Source organism: Schistocerca gregaria, chromosome 3, assembly GCF_023897955.1.
Source record: "Schistocerca gregaria isolate iqSchGreg1 chromosome 3, iqSchGreg1.2, whole genome shotgun sequence".
Lineage (NCBI taxonomy): Eukaryota > Metazoa > Arthropoda > Insecta > Orthoptera > Acrididae > Schistocerca > Schistocerca gregaria.
Genome location: NC_064922.1, coordinates 146,626,935 through 146,643,449, shown reverse-complemented (window position 1 = coordinate 146,643,449; position 16,515 = coordinate 146,626,935). Strand labels below are relative to the sequence as shown.

The 16,515-nt window shown below is 42.3% G+C and overlaps 2 protein-coding genes across 5 annotated transcripts in view; one reads left to right on the top strand and one right to left on the bottom strand.

The window, feature by feature from the left end:
- Positions 1-16,515, top strand: part of LOC126354424 (tubulin polymerization-promoting protein homolog) — a 284,058-nt gene that overhangs the window by 29,244 nt on the left and 238,299 nt on the right. The window lies entirely within an intron of this gene.
- LOC126354422 (tubulin polymerization-promoting protein homolog) overlaps positions 1-16,515 on the bottom strand; it is a 391,584-nt gene that overhangs the window by 287,774 nt on the left and 87,295 nt on the right. The window contains exon 1 of one of the 3 annotated variants that reach the window (XM_050004057.1): positions 8,725-8,823. The exons of the other annotated variants lie outside the window; for them this stretch is intronic. The gene's annotated coding sequence lies outside the window, so the exon portion shown is untranslated. Of the gene's footprint in view, positions 1-8,724; positions 8,824-16,515 lie in introns of those variants that run through there. 3 annotated transcript variants of the gene reach the window in all.

Sequence of the window (16,515 nt, the reverse complement as noted above, 5' to 3'; positions counted from 1 at the left end):
AGCTCTTAGTATGTTTAGAAAAATGATAAAGCTAGAATTGATTATACTAGCGGAAATTTGGAGCTCTATATTGGAAATAATAGACAAAACAAGTAATTATCTTAAAAAAGAAACAATAACACTGCACTTTGCAACTAATTTATTCGCTTCACTTGATTTTATCATTAACCTCAATGATAAATTTGATGACTTCGAATCGTCCGCCAAAGAAAGAAATCCGGAATCTGATAATAAGGACATATCTCAAAGAATAAAACGTAGAAGCTGATACCAGAGTTTTTTGGCCGTCCTGAATCGTCAGTCCAACTGAATGGAAAAGAGAAATCAAGGTACAAACTTTTCTTCCCATAATTGATACCGTGAGCTTTCATCTAAAACTGCGATTAAGTTCGTATGAGAACATTAGTCAACGTTTTGGTTTATTTTTTCGCTTGAAAACTCTGAATTCCGGAGGGCTGAGACGAAGTTGCAAAGAATTTGCATTAAATTTATTATGAAGACGTTAACGAGCAAGAGTTGGAAACGGAATGTCTGCATTTAACAGAATACTTGAAAACTGTTCAATGTAAAAATGAGAGAACTAATATATAATATTATGTCACCTCCTGAAAGAAAACAAAATTGAAGCACATATCCAAATGTAGAATTCGCATTGAGAATATTTTTAAGCATGATGGTAACCAACTGCAGTGCGGAACGCTCCTTCTCCAAATTGAAAAAAATAAAAAATGAATTAATAAGTACAATGGTTCAAGAGGGATTAACCAGTTTATCGCTGATTTCCTTAGAATGTGATATGCTTAAAAACATAGATTTTGAAAAAGTGGTTAACGATTTCGCCCATCTCAAATCAAGAAAGTTTCTTCTTCAATCAACGTAGATTTTTAAGCACTAGCCTGTGAATACTAAAACAGTTACTTTTGTGGATTATATTACATTATCTATTCATTTAATGTCATTGTAAAGAAATAAAAATGTACCTAGAACCTCGCTTATCTTCTTTCTTTGTCTGTTTTAAGGAAATAGTGCTCTGTCAAAGTCATAGGAGTCCCATTATCCTAATGTGCCCAGGGCCTCCAATAGGTTAAAGACAGCCCTGCCTACACCCAGCTAAAGCCGGACATTGTTGATTAGATCTCGCAGAGCTAGCAGATTGCGGTGATGTTGATTGGTACGTATCACCCGCTGTCTCCAAATAGTCCCTGATATTTTCTGTTTGATTAAGATCGTGTGGTTTAGCCGATCAGTTGAGGTTGTATAGGGCGCGACTGATCGCCACGCCAGGATGGCGGGAGTCCCTATTACGCTGTAAGCGCATTTGTATACGCCTCCAAGTTCTTCTCGACATATTTTTGAGTATGTCCGGTGTTACTACGCGAAATGCGTCCTCAGCAGCATTGTGCAGTCCTTCGTTTGTAGTGTAACGACATGCAGGTATAAGCGCCGTAATGCATTCACTCCCAGCAGCAAATCCTGTTGGATTTGAAACCATTTCTCATTAGCGAGGCATAACACTTGTTTTGGATTTATGTTGTTTGCGATCTTTACGTGATTACTGTTATTACGGAGGATTATTTGGCTGTGACTGGTAGATAATTCAACGAAGACGCGTTGGACAGTTCGCTTGATACACCAACAAACCGGGCAACTTCATTCATTGTGTGATCCAGGTCACATCAAAACACGGTAGCACGTTTCTGTTATCCTGGCGAGTCGACGCGTATTACTTCAGGGATTCCATACAACCGACTAGTGTTCAGAGGGACTAGAATTTCGTATGAACATACTGAGGGGTTCACCTGTCACGTTCATCGGCGATCAGATGGCAGTGTACCCTCCGTTTTGACTTCGCAGGCAGTAACTGTGCTGAATTTAGAAGTTAAAAGTGTTTGCAGTTCTAGGGAAGAATCATGCCCCACCGATGAATAAGTATTCAAGATGAACAGCTTCGGCCATTTGAAGGGGATCGCATGGTGAGCGAGGTTTGAGGCGCAATGTGACAGATTGCGCGGCCTCTCCCGTCGGAGATTCGAGTCCTCCCTTGGGCTCGGGTGCGTCTGTGTTGTTCTTACCAAAAGTTAGTTTAAGTAGTGTGTAAGTTTAGGGGCTGATGACCTCAGCAGTTTGGTCCGTTACGCATTCACACACAGTTGAACAGTTGAATATGGTGAGCCTGCGGGAAGCTGGATGGGTGTATCGACGGATTGCTGCACATGTTGGACACAGTGTATCTGTGGTGTGTCGTTGCTTTCAGCAAGATCTGTAGAACATTCTCACACCTACCAGGTTCTGGACTTTGCGTGGTACAGGTGCACGCAATGTGGCAATGTGGGAGTAGCGGCGGCCGACCGAACTTCATACAGGGACGGATTTTGGGCACATGTTGCGTCTGCTTGCAGCAGGATTAAGTTGACGGGTGCCTCTGGCGTGTCTACCTCTGACAAAAAAATGGTTGAAATGGCTCTGAGCACTATGGGACTCAACTTCTGAGGTCATCAGTGCCCTAGAACTTAGAACCACTTAAACCTAACTAACCTAAGGACATCACACACATCCATGCCCGAGGCAGGATTCGAACCTGCGACCGTAGCGGTGTCGCGGTTCCAGACTGTAGCGCCTAGAACCGCATGGCCACTCCGGCCGGCTACCTCTGACACCACGACACTACCAAGCATGACTGAGTTGACTGGTGAATGGAATGGCTCTCGGTGCTCTGTTATCTTCAGTGACGAAGGAATCTTCTGTCTGTATGCGAGGGAAGTACGTAACTGTGTATGGCGCAGACCTAATGAGCTACGATTTCCAGAGTGCAGTCCCCTTCGACACACAAGTCCCATCCCAGGCTTCACGGTGTGTGTAGCCATCAGTTACAACTCGCGGTCGCATTTGGTGTATCTGGAGGCTAAAGTAACCAGATACCACTACATTGCACTGGCTGATCTTCCCGTGCCACTGCTATTTGTTCGACAGGAAGGTGACGCACTTTTTCAGCAGAATAGCGCACGTCCACATACATCTACAGCGAAGCAACGTTCTTTTCGTGGTGTGCAACAACTACCCTGGCCAGCGAGATCACATCTCTCGCTAGTAGATCACGTGTAGGACATGATGAAGCGGGAACTTATTCGTTCTCCAATGCTTGAAAGAACCATTGCCGAATTCCAGCACTAGGCCCGAGATGCTCGGGGACTGCCTGTCTCGGGACGCCATTCGGTACTTTTCTGATTATTTTAGTGTGAGAATACAAGCCTTCGTTGCCACCAGAGAGGGGTACACTTGTATTCACGCGACTGTATGGGCATCCTTCACCGTGGCTGTTTCATTTGATCTCAGTTTGGTATCACAAGCTCCTACAGTGGTGAACTACCTGTCACCTCACTTGTCAGTAAAATGACATTGCCCTTCAGGGTGTTGCATTTTTACCGGCAGTCTATTTTGTTGTTATAGTTTACGGTTATTCACAGTCATATGATTGGTCAGACAGATATTTGACTAACAGAACCGAGATAGCGTAGTTGAACCTAACAGTTTCTCATGAGAGAGGAATACGAACACCTTCAGGACGTTCGCTGACGATGCTGGTGACTGCAGGAAGGTACTGTCATTGGACGATCGAAAGGAAATGCCGAAAGACTTGGATACAATTTCCACTGGTTGTAATGAATGGCAGCTCTCTCAGAACGCGTATACAATGAAGATAATGTCTCAAACAAAGAAAAATACGCCGTAATATCCAAGTACAAAATTAGGGGCGCACATCTGTGGCAGGTCATATCGACAAATATCTGGATTGATACTAAGAAGCGATAATAAATAGGACTGACTTGATGACAAGGCGAACAGAAGATTTATACTCGTTTGAAAGGTTCTGAAAAGGTGATGGGCACCACCCCCGGGTGTTTAAAGAATGTATCACTTAAGATGAGTATGATTTGCGTAATTCACGCTCCGTTTTAACAAAAGTAAGTTTCTCATGCGTCTCGATGTTCATGACGTCATATCTCATGAAGTGTGTCTTGCACAACGAGTGATCGTATGAAAAGGAATGAAACGTCGTAAAAACCAAACCGGTTGAAGTTGCATTTGCTGTTTTGGAATAACAGAGTGAAACATTTAGGGACTCGAAGCGTGTGTCGTCACCTCCAACTAAAAAATTCAAAGCTGTACCCTCAGCAGCCAAAATGATCGTCACAGTCTTTTTCGACGTCCGAGGCCCAATACTCGTCGAGTTTCTCGAGCACGGAAAAATCATTAACAGTGACGTGTACTGTGGGACACTCCGTAGCCTATGCAAGTCGATGAAAAGCAAACTGGTGGGCTGCTCATGAAGGGAGTGATTCTGCTCACGAAACGCGCGTCCACGCGTCTCCAAGGTCACACAAAGAGTACTGGCCAAGGTCAAGTGGGAGGAACTTGAGCATCCACCCTACAGCGCAGACATGTCGCCCTAGGACTTCAATGTGTTTGGTGTGCTTAAAAACATTTAAAAATGTGCATCAGGACGATGAACTGAAGGACATAGTGCAGGACTGCTTCCTGTCACGGCCAAAGGAATTCTGGGAACAGGGAATCCTTCGGGTCTCGAAACAGTGGGGGAGTTGTGCTCAGTCCTTTGGTGATTACTCTTGAATAAAGATTTTCATCATACCCACAATGTTGTACCGTTGCTTTCTGACACACCACATAAAATGACAAAATTTTTCAGCTACATTCAGTGGTATATCTGAGTACTGTCTGAAAAATTAGTTGGGGCTAGTGTTGGTAGTCAAGAAGTGATAATGTAGAACGTTATGCCTGATGAGCTTTACTGCAAGAACAACGAAAATGTATTAAGCGATAAAATAATTTTTTCCTGTAATCAATTTGCAGGGAGTGTCAGCGACAAAAAAAAAAAAAAAAAAAACACTAGACTAATAAAGTCAGGGTATTTATGCGCTGTCAGCTACGCTTCTTCAAAACAACCGCACAGTTTCAAACTACAATGCTTGTCTTATACTGAGCAGACAAATCTCGCTGGAGACCTCCTAATATCGTTTCGGACCTCCTTTTGCCTGACCTCCTACAGCAACTCGACGTGGCAGAAATATTGAACCATGCTGCCAGTATAGCCATCCATAGCTGCGAATGCGTGCCGGTGCAGGATTTCGTCCACGAACTGACCTCTCGGTTATGTCCATAAATGTTCAATGGCATTAATGTCGGGCGATGTGGGTGGACAAATTAATCGCTCGAATTATCGATAATTTTCTTCAAAGCATTCACGAGCAACTGTGGCCTGGTGACATAATATCGTTGAATGGGAAGATGAAGACCGTGAATGACTGTAAATGGTCGCTGAACATAACCCTTTCCAGTCAATGATCGGTTCAGTTGTCCTCAGTGAGAGGTAATGCCCGGAATTTGGTCTTCACGGCACACTTTGACAATGTTGATCACGGAATATTGAACTTCGTAACGATTTCCGAAATGGGATGTTCCATGCGTCAAAATCCAACTACCATTCCCGTCTTGCACAGTGCCTTTTGCAGAAAAAAGGTTCAAATGGCTCTGAGCACTATGGGACTTAACATCTGAGGCCATCACTCCCCTAGAACTTTAGAACTACTTAAACCTAACTAACCCAAGGACATCACACACATCCATGCCCGAGGCAGGATTCGAACCTGCGACCTTAGCGGTCGCGCGGTTCCAGACTGTAGCGCCTAGAACTGCTCGGGCACACCGGCCGGCCCCTTTTTTAGAGCTTGGGTCTACGGCTTCGTGGGGTCTGCGCCATACAGAGCCCAACTACCAGCTCTTACCAACTGAAATCGGGGATCATCTGACCATGCCAGTGTTTTTCAGTCATCTAGGGTCAAACCTATGTGGTCACGAGCCCAGGAAAGGCGCTGCAGGCGATGTTGTGCTTTTAGCAAAGGTACTCGCGTAGGCTGTCTGGTGCCTAAGCCAATAAAGCCAAATTTGGCCACACTGTCATCGTCGTACGTCCGTCATTGATTTCTGCGGTTATCTCACGCTGTTCTGCTTGCATCTTAGCACTGACAACGCTGCACAAACGTCGCTGCTACCGGACGTTGTCCGTGGTGAGAGGTAATCCCTGAAATGTGTAATTTTCGGCACGCTTTTGACACTGTGGATCTCGGAACATTGAATTCCCTATCGATTTCCGAAATGGAATTTCCCGTGCGTCTACCTCCAACAACCATTCCACGTTCAATGTCCATTAATTACCGTCGTGCAGTCATAACTCGTCGCAAACCTTTTCACATCAATCACCTGAATGCAAATGACAGCTCCGCCAATACACTGCTCTTTTAGTCCTTGTGTGTGCGATGCTACTGCCTTCTGTATATGTGCATATCGCTATTCCACGGTTTTTGTCACCTCTGTGTACCGCATTAAATTTTTAACATAAGATTACACCCTTTAATGAGTATATTACGATAGCAATATAATTTTTCAGTTCGGTCAATAATTATACACTGAGGTGCCAAAAGTCGTAGGATAGCAATACGCACATATGCCGATTGCCACACTGAGGTGCCAAAAGTCGTAGGATAGCAATACGCACATATGCCGATTGCCACACTGAGGTGCCAAAAGTCGTAGGATAGTAATACGCACATATGCCGATTGCAGCGCTTACATAAGTTATAAAAGGGCAGTGCATTGGCGAGCTGTCATTTCTACTCAGGTGATTCGTGTGATAAGATTTCCGACGTGATTATGGCTCCACTATGATAATTAACAGACTTTGAAAGCGGAATAGTAGGTGGAGTTAGACGCATGGGATATTTTATTTCGGAAATCCTTAGGGAAACCAACGTTCAGATACCTGCAGTGTCAAACGCAGTGGCCGACGGTCTTCACTTAACGTCTGGGAGCAGAAAGTACTGAAATATTCTCAGATATTGATAAGATACACTGTTTCTTCGAAATCATTTTAACATTTGTTGTGTCGCAGTATTCTTCTTCTCCATCGAGAGGAATACAAAAAGTAAGTTACACATTATCGTGGCAGACCAAGTAAATTTTATTGAATGGTGTGTTGCATTTCAGAGTGTCACAGATGCATGACACTATTTTTCAACATAACCACCAAGCCTGTAAACAACGGTCGGAACATTCTACCAATTGTTCAGTTCCTCGACCATGGAACTCCGCTCCTTCGTCATGGGGCCATTCGAACGTCCCCGTCGTTGGAAAACCTCTTCCCTCCCAAATGTTCTTTCAGCTTACCAAAAAAACGGAAATCGCAGTCCATGCATAGCCACACTTCGACTGTGAATACGTTTGCAAATTAACGTTTTGGCCACAGCAATCGCAGGGTCCCGCGTACACACCAACTTTGAAGTACTTTTCTGAATGCCGGACCATTTCATTCGCACACTGCGATGCATCTTTAATCCGTACAGCGGCAAAAATGCGTCTTTGAGAAGTCTTGTAAATATACACCCTTCTGACAATGTGTTAGTGTTGTTGCGGAACGGTCTTCGCGTGGGACGACATGGGTGACTTAACTTTCTGAGATTTCTTTACAAATTCTTAGCAGTTGTACCTCACAAAACTGGATTTGTACGATACCACGAAGCATCGGAATCGAAATTGGTAGTGATTCTCTTAGAACAAATGGCTGTTAACAATTAGAGGGGGAATGAGCTGTGACAATGTGTCAGTATGCTGTCTTACTGTCTAGTAACAGCGCCAGTCCACATTAGACTGTTGTATCTTCTACTGCGCAATCAGTGCAAGAAAAATATTTTGACGCTCTCCTATACCCGCGGTATAACCCAGACAGATTTCGAGGAACTTGCTTCGAATCTTTCTAATAATGTTCTGTGATCGTAATATAGCCAGAGTTTCCTTTCCAGAACTGAATAGAATAACACCGTTTCGTATCATTAGAGCGCACGAAACATTGTTGATAATATTATAAACGATTACGTTGGTTATTGGACAGTATGTCTTCTGCCACGTAATGGAGCTTATTACACAGTACTGTCTGATGGTGCGTACCCAAGAAAACAGTCATAGTTATCATTCGTAGGTGAACCGGTAGAAGAAGATCCAGATGACGAGAAATGTGACATCGCATGAGAAAACTGTTTCGCGGATGCTAAAAGAAGGCATCGCAAGAGAAGGCCACTGGTCTCCTTAAAAGAACTCGGTAATCACTTACTAGAACTAGTGTACCTTTTGACAGAGCTCGACTTTTAGCATTTACGACAATTCAACCAGACATGAAGGTCTGACAATTTTTTCAGGAATTCGCAATATTTTTCTACCGACTTTTTGTTTTATTTGCGGATTCAGCTGAAATGCGAGAAACTATTTAAAGAATCATTTGTAAACCTCCTGAATCGGAATGCAGGCGTTGTATATTGTCTGTAAATCAGAAACGGGTCTCCCGGGAAGCAGTGGCGAGAAGTAGGTCACAGTTTCCGCGGAACTGCGTGGGCGTGTGGCGACGCCGCACGTACTACTTTGTGCCGCCGCCAGCTGGCGAGCTGCTCCATGGGGGGCGGCGCCGCCTGCTTTGCTCGCTGCAGTTGCATCCCGATATTTTTGGAAACTCGAGTGTCGGTCCGATGCTGCAAATTATACAAAGTGTACTACTGAAAACTCAAACATATACATATAAAAAAATTTTTAAAAAAATATCTAAACTTGACACAAATGAAAGCTGAAAACATCAATATTAAGATTAACAACTTGGTTACATACTTTAAACTATCTGTAGCTGTCGTCAGGGCGAGATATCGCTTGAACTCTGCGGTGCTTTATTTGGAGATGGCACGCCCTTGGCTTCTTGCCTCCCTATGACTTTTAAACTGATTTGTTCAACCGGTTATACGGGCTCCAATCATATATGCATTTTTCGTGTGAACATGTATTGCCTCAGGTGAAAGAACAGAGGAGAGGGAGGAAAATAACTTAAGGTCTGTTAAGAATTGAATGAGGTCATTCTGTGCCAAAGGAACACCATATCGAACGAAAATTTCCCTCTTAGATTTTCAAGAAGCTTGGTGTACCTAATGTCCCTACATAGTTATGAATGAAAACCATAATTATTTCCATTATATAATTAAAAATTTATTATGACTTGAATTTTGAAAATTTCGTTAAAAATTGATACATCCTGGAGTAGTAAATTGCCATTTTCTCCGGAACCAGATACAGGGTTGAAAAACGTGTCATTTTAAAGCTCTTTTGCTGGGCTTTCATTTGGTACGCAACATGATGGCGCTGAAAAATTAATTTTTGAAAAAAATTAAATAAATTTTAAACTTTAATTTTCTAAACATCCGTATTTTTAAAATTCTTAAAAATCATAAAACTTCCTTGCACTATACTCTTACACCTCTGAAAGTTTCCTTTTGGGGTCATCATGGGATAAGGTCATACAAGGAGTAAATCTACTACATTAACGCATGCCCGAATCACCTCAGGTGAGACGGATGCCGCCATATTGCAAACTGCGCAACTACATCATAAAATTTGTGGCATGTTGTGTGAATGGTAGCTCACAGTGTCATTGCAGAATGCCACGAGTTGTTTATGTGTACCTATATTTGCCCTTCGGACACACATGATCTTTACATCTCTTGCGAAATTTCAAAGCATATAGGGTGAATTCGAATATGAATTGACTTTTTTTTATAATTCTAAGTTCTTCATATTTGATTTTAGTAACTTTCAACATATATTAAGGAAGTCCATCATTCGGAAAAAGTGATATGGATTGAGATAATGAATGCTGCTATAGACGTGCTCTGTTCATTCCGTGCTGAGCGCTGGTTTTGTTGTACAGCTCGCCTGCTGAGAGACGGCGTCCCGGCGGCTGTGAAAACACTTATTATCCGATTTTATGGGAATTAAATAAATTTTTGCACATCTTACGATTTGATTTCTTCGCTCGATGAAGCAAAGTTTCTTTTTGTTATTCTTCACAGTTACTGTGCAGCATAAAACTGAGTAAAGTATTGGACAAAGTTTTGAAACGTTTGCAGAGATAAAACCACATTGCGTAGATTTTGCATATGTTTGATTTTAGCTAATACAATGCAGCAAGTAGAGTATAGATAAGATATCGAAATTTTATATAAAATTGAGAGCAGAACAATATCTCACTTCATTCACGCGATTTTGGTTTTTATATTCGACAGACAGTCCCGCGTGGTGCGGATCGGGAATCTTGTATTCATAAACGTCGTTATGTTTCATAAACAGTTCAAGATACTAAAAATGGTTCAAATGGCTCTGAGCACTATGGGACTTAACATATGAGGTCATCAGTCCCCTAGAACTTAAACCTAATTAACCTAAGGACATCACACACAGCCATGACTGAGGCAGGATTCGAACCTGCAACCATAGCAGCAGCGCGGTTCCAGACTGAAGCACCTAGAACCGCTCGGCCTCTCCAGCCGGCTTCAAGACACTGAAACGAGGGTTTTTTTTGCAAATGATAGCACGCAAAGAGAGACATATATTGTACGATAAACACCCGAAAATTTTTATTCATCTAGATATGAAAGTAGGTCGCTAGCAGCAGGGAGAAGGTCGGCTGAACGGCACGCTTAAAACCCATAGGCGTCGCTGTAGTTATACCATTGAAATAACTCACTTTTCTATATACGATAATTTGCCGCATTTAATATCACCAACAGCTCTATCTAAAAGTTTCAGGTCATAATTATACCGCACTTTATCACCTTCTACATCTACATCTACATCCATACTCCGCAAGCCACCTGACGGCGTGTGGCGGAGGGTACCTTGAGTACCTCTATCGGTTCTCCCTTCTATTCCAGTCTCGTATTGTTCGTGGAAAGAAGGATTGTCGGTATGCCTCTGTGTGGGCTCTAACCTCTCTGATTTTGTCCTCATGGTCTCTTCGCGAGATATACGCAGGCGGGAGCAATATACTGCTTGACTCTTCGGTTCAAAATGGCTCTGAGCACTATGGGACTCAACTGCTGTGGTCATTAGTCCCCTAGAACTTAGAACTACTTAAACCTAACGACATCACACACATCCATGCCCGAGGCACGATTCGAACCTGCGACCGTAGCAGTCGCACGGCTCCGGACTGCGCGCCTAGAACCGCGAGACCACCGCGGCCGGCGACTCTTCGGTGAAGGTATGTTCTCGAAACTTCAGCAAAAGCCCGTACCGAGCTACTGAGCGTCTCTCTTGCAGAGTCTTCCTCTGGAGTTTATCTCTCATCTTCGTAACGCTTTCGCGGTTACTAAATGATCCTGTAACGAAGCGCGCTGCTCTCCGTTGGATCTTCTCTATCTCTTCTGTCAACCCTATCTGGTGCGGATCCCACACTCCTGAGCAGTATTTAAGCAGTGGGCGAACAAGTGTTCTGTAACCTACTTCCTTTGTTTGCGGATTGCATTTCGCTAGGATTCTTGCAATGAATCTCAGTCACCGACGATCAACTTTATATGATTATTCCATTTTAAATCACTCCTAATGCGTACTCCCAGATAATTTATGGAATTAACTGCTTCCAGTTGCTGATCTGCTATATTGTAGATAAATGATAAGGGATCTTTCTTTCTATGTATCCGCAGTACATTACACTTGTCTACACTGAGATTCAATTGCCATTCCTTGCACTTCGCGTCAATTCGCTGCAGATCCTCCTGCATTTCAATACAATTTACCATCGTTACAACCTCTGGATATACCACAGCATCATCCGCAAAAAGCCTCAGTGAACTTCCGTTGTTATCCACAAGGTCATTTATGTGTATGGTGAATAGCAACGGTCCTACGACACTCCCATGCGGCACACCAGAAATCCAATCACACAATTGGTCTAATAGTCCATATGCTCTTACTTTGTTCATTAAACGACTGTGGGGAACTTGCTTGCTTTTATACTTTCTCGGAATTGTCAGAAATCACCCCAAATGGTACACATATTTGTAAAAACCGTCGTTATTTTACAACTTTACACGAAAGACTCGACAAGCTTGTACAGTAGTTGTTTCAGTGCTGTACGCTAGCGATGTCGTTGACAACTGTAGTTATAATACTTCTCCAGTAGTTGCAACAATAGAAAGTTTCTACTTGATGATACTGCGTGAACTTTCAACACTGAGGCTGTTCCTCAGGTATTTATCTAGGTACACATTCGAGACAAAATAAAAGTCACGGAACACAGCAAGTACAACCTCATTCTTAAAATAATTGGGGCGCGGAGATGAAAATTAGCGGCAACTCGATGCAATGCAGCGGGAAAGAGCGAATAAACCATAGTGTCCGAGATCATCGCGATATACGAAATCAACTTTGAGGAAGTAAAATTAGTACACCGCTGGAACCCTAGTCCTGTTTCGTGACATGTCGGCTCGGTCCGGAATCCTTCGTGTCGACTGACCTGTTTTTTCGTTGGTATCAAAGCCAGCAACCCAGCAGTTGTTTCATAACTGCGCGGTGAAGATAAATGTTGCAATTTGTTTTGGCAACGCCGATCGTGCGTTACGTCCGTATTTGTTCTCTCACGTATTCCCACTCTGCCCACCACCCGCAGTGCAAACCGTCTCAAGTACGTAGAAACGAGGTAAACCTTGCTAGGAAGAAACATCAATTCAGGGAATTTTTAGTATTGTTCCTCTGTATTTTTCACAGGGGTTACGAATTTATGGAGTAAAATCGTGAAAAAAGTAAAATAGGGGAACATGAAATCCAACTGCCACTGTAGGGATTTAATTTTTTCTCAAAATTCCAGGTGTTGCTGATTTAAGACATTAAGAGAACAAGATGGAGAAAAGTAACAGACGTATAATTTTACATTGCTTCAATCATTTGATAACAGTGAACCATAGCTGCCAAATAAAAGGATTGAGACTGTTTCAGAATGGATGTGTACCTTTTTCCTGAAATTCCAAAAATTGCGAAATTTTATGACAGCTGTAGAAAAAAAAACTTGGTATACTTCGGAAACGGCAGCAGGCTGCAGTAGATGCTGACCACAATATGGGGCCAGAGTACAATCAAGATTCTATTTTTGTGCCTCTGGCACAGGTTTTGCAGTCCCTTAAAACTTGAATTCAAGACTAAGGAGACTGTCCTGTACATATGAAAAAGATAGAATCTAAGAGATATTCTGCAGGAAAGAGGCGATGAATCGATTCTGCTATGAGAAGGAATCTGTTTGCTTGCCAACACGAGTCTTGCGAAAGTGAGACTGAGGTGTCATAAAATGCAGTTTTAAACAATCTGAAAACTAATCAGTCGCTTCAGCAAAGCATTAATAATACCATACGGTTCATGCATCCATTCCTGTAGTTTCAGTTACGAAAAAAATCTTTGTCAACATATTCTCATACGCTCGGAGTCCATCACAACAGTTGACCACCAAACCCCAAGAAACACTGCCATATATGGGTACATAACAACAGCGTGTAACAACAAGTGGTGGCTTGCACACATTTTGGGAAAGATGAGGAAGAAGATGAACTGAAAGTAACATTTCTACATCCATGTGGTCCATCTCCTTCTTTTGCATACCCAGAGAAGACATGTTAGGTGGATTCGTGTGTTGGATGTTCTGTGTAAGGTGAACCCGTGACTCCAGTAGGTCGAACGTACACTTTGCCTGAAAATGACGTGGTCAAAACCAACAGAGCCTTTAGAGTTGATTCCAATTTATAAGAAATGATAGACACAACTGTTCATAAGTGTCACGTTGTAAGTAATTTTTTTTAAATTAATTTCGTGATGTCTTAAAGTAGAACCTCTATGAAAGTCATTTTTCACACAACACATAGAATTTGAAAATTCTGTCTGTGCGGCTGGTACCGGTGGAGGTTCGAGTCCTCGCTCGGGCATAAGGTGTGTGGGGTTGTCCGTAGGATAATTTAGGTTAAGTAGTGTGTAAGCTTAAGGACTGATGAACTTAGCAGTTAAGTCCCATAAGATATCACACACATTTGAACATTTGAACATTTGAAAATTCTGTGACATGTCATCCTGATGAGCCCAAAATGAAACTTTTAGATATGTAAGAGTACAGTGCAAGGCAATTTCGTGATTTAAAAAAAAATTTAAAAATATGGCTTTTTTAGCAAATTAACTAATAAATTTATGTAGATTAAAATTTTTGAACAGCATCTAGTTTCATACCAAATAAAAGCCCATCTAAAGATCTTTAAAATGATATCTTTTTCAGGTCTGTTTCTCATTTGGTTTCTGAGAAAACTCCAGGGTGTAGAAATATTTAACGAAAATTTGAAAATTGAAGTCCAAATAAATTTTTGATTAATTCACGAAAAATTTGTTAATAGTTTTCATTCATAACTATGTAGGGACATAGGTACTCCTACATTCATCAAAATCTGATAACGTCAGACTTAATCAGTGTCTTGATTTGACATGGCTCGGAGCCAAAATTTGCTATCTGTATTTGCGTACTCAGCTACTGAAACGCCCTCTTGACAGCGAAGAGCGTATAAAATTCACTTGTACTACTTGAATCTTACAGTATTCTCTTACAAAACACCCCAATGTACCCAAATACCGCTTTTCGGTTTTTTTGCGTTTGTAGGGAAAACCGCTCCGCGTCGTCCCAAGTTGCATCCCAAGGAATCAGTAAGGAAAGCTAGTAGTCTAGTGCTCAGTTCTCTTATAATACAGCAAAAATGAGTCAATTTTTACAATTCCTATACCGGATATGTAGGTGAAAGGTATAGAAAATATTGGATTTCCTGATACTATGCATACTTTTATGGCGGATGAGATTCAATGTATATGATGATGATGATGATGATGATGATGATGATGGGGTCTCACACTCCGAGGAGCGTAGGGACGATGTGGGAGACCTGCACCGCCGTACAAGGCAAGGTCTTACAGGAGGTGGTTTGCCATTTCCTGTGCGTAGCAGGAATTAAGGTACACTGCATTCTTCATCTTTAGTTGAAACTTTATATCTTATCAGGCTATACTGTACACTACATTGAAGTAACGAAAGTCATAGGATATCTTCTAATATCGTGTCGGACTTCGTTTAACCAGGCCTACAGCAATAGCTCGACGCGGCATAGACTCAATAAGTCGTTGGAAAACCCTGCAAAAATATTGAGCCACGCTGCCTCTATAGCCATCCATAATTGAGAAAGTGTTGCCATGTCGGGCGATCTTGATAGGCAGCTCATTCGCCCTAACTGCTCACAACATTCTTCAAACCAATTGCGAACAACTGTGACCCTGTGAGATAGCGTATTGTCATCCATAAAAATTCCATCGTTGTTTGGGGACATGAAGTCCACGAGTGGCTGCAAATAGTCTCCAAATAGCCAACCATAACCATTTCCTGTCAGTAACCCATTCCGTTCCACATAAACCCAGCCCACACCATTGTGGAGTCACCACTATCTCGCACAGTGCCTTGTTAACAACTTAGCTCCATGGCTTGGTGGGGTCTGTCCCACATTCATATTCTACCACCAGGTCGCAGAAACTGAAATCTGACAAGGCTAGCGTTTTCCAGAAGTCGGGGGTCAAACCGATATAGTCAAAAGCCCAGGAGATGTGTTGCAGGCGATGTTGTGCCATTAGCAAAGGCACTCGTGTCGGTGATCTGCTGCCGTAGCCCATTAATTCCATATTTCGCCACACTGTCCTAACGGATACTATGGGCGAACGTTCCACATTGATTTCTGCGGTTATTTCACACATGTTGCTTGTCTGTTAGCGCTGACAACTACGCAAACCCCGCTGCTCTCTATCGTTAAGTGCGAGCAGTCGACCACTGCGTTGTCCATTTTAAGAGGTAATGCTTGACACAGCGGATCTAGGAATATTGAATTCCCTAACGATTTCAGAAATGGAATGCCCGATGCCTCTTCCTCCAAGTACCACGTCTGTTAATTCCCGTCGTGTGGCAATAATCACGTCGGAACAGCTCAAGCAATGCACAGCCCTTTTATACGTTGTGTATCTGATACTGCCGCCATCTGTATATGTGCATATTGCTATCTCATGACTTTTGACGCGTCAGCATATTTTACAAGCGCTCTGTGACTTGAACGGACGCGTATGAGATGTAATCCCTCAAGTAACATGGATACATGTGACATTCAACCAATCTGATCTGCGCAGCCGGTATATGTACTTATATTAAGTTTCAAATGTATATTTTATTCCAAAGCTATGGAACAAAAATTTTAAAACAGGATAATAATTTGTGCAGCATCATATAATATTTGAGAACTGCAAGACTGAGAAGTATTTTCTGTAAAGTCATGAACAGTTTTACCTCTGATGAAAATTGTCACAAATCTGGGTTTCTACAAATATACAAGTGAGAGTTGAACTTCTGAAGTGATTAACATAAATACATGGGTTGTTTCGTAATTGTTTTGTATTATGCTTCCCATTTAAGAAGACTATGCTCTGGTGAATAACAAGGCATCGTTCTTACTTTCTTTAGCAGTTACGTGAACCAGACAGTTTGGCGTTTTAGTCCGTTGTGTAAACGTTTGTTAGTTCAGT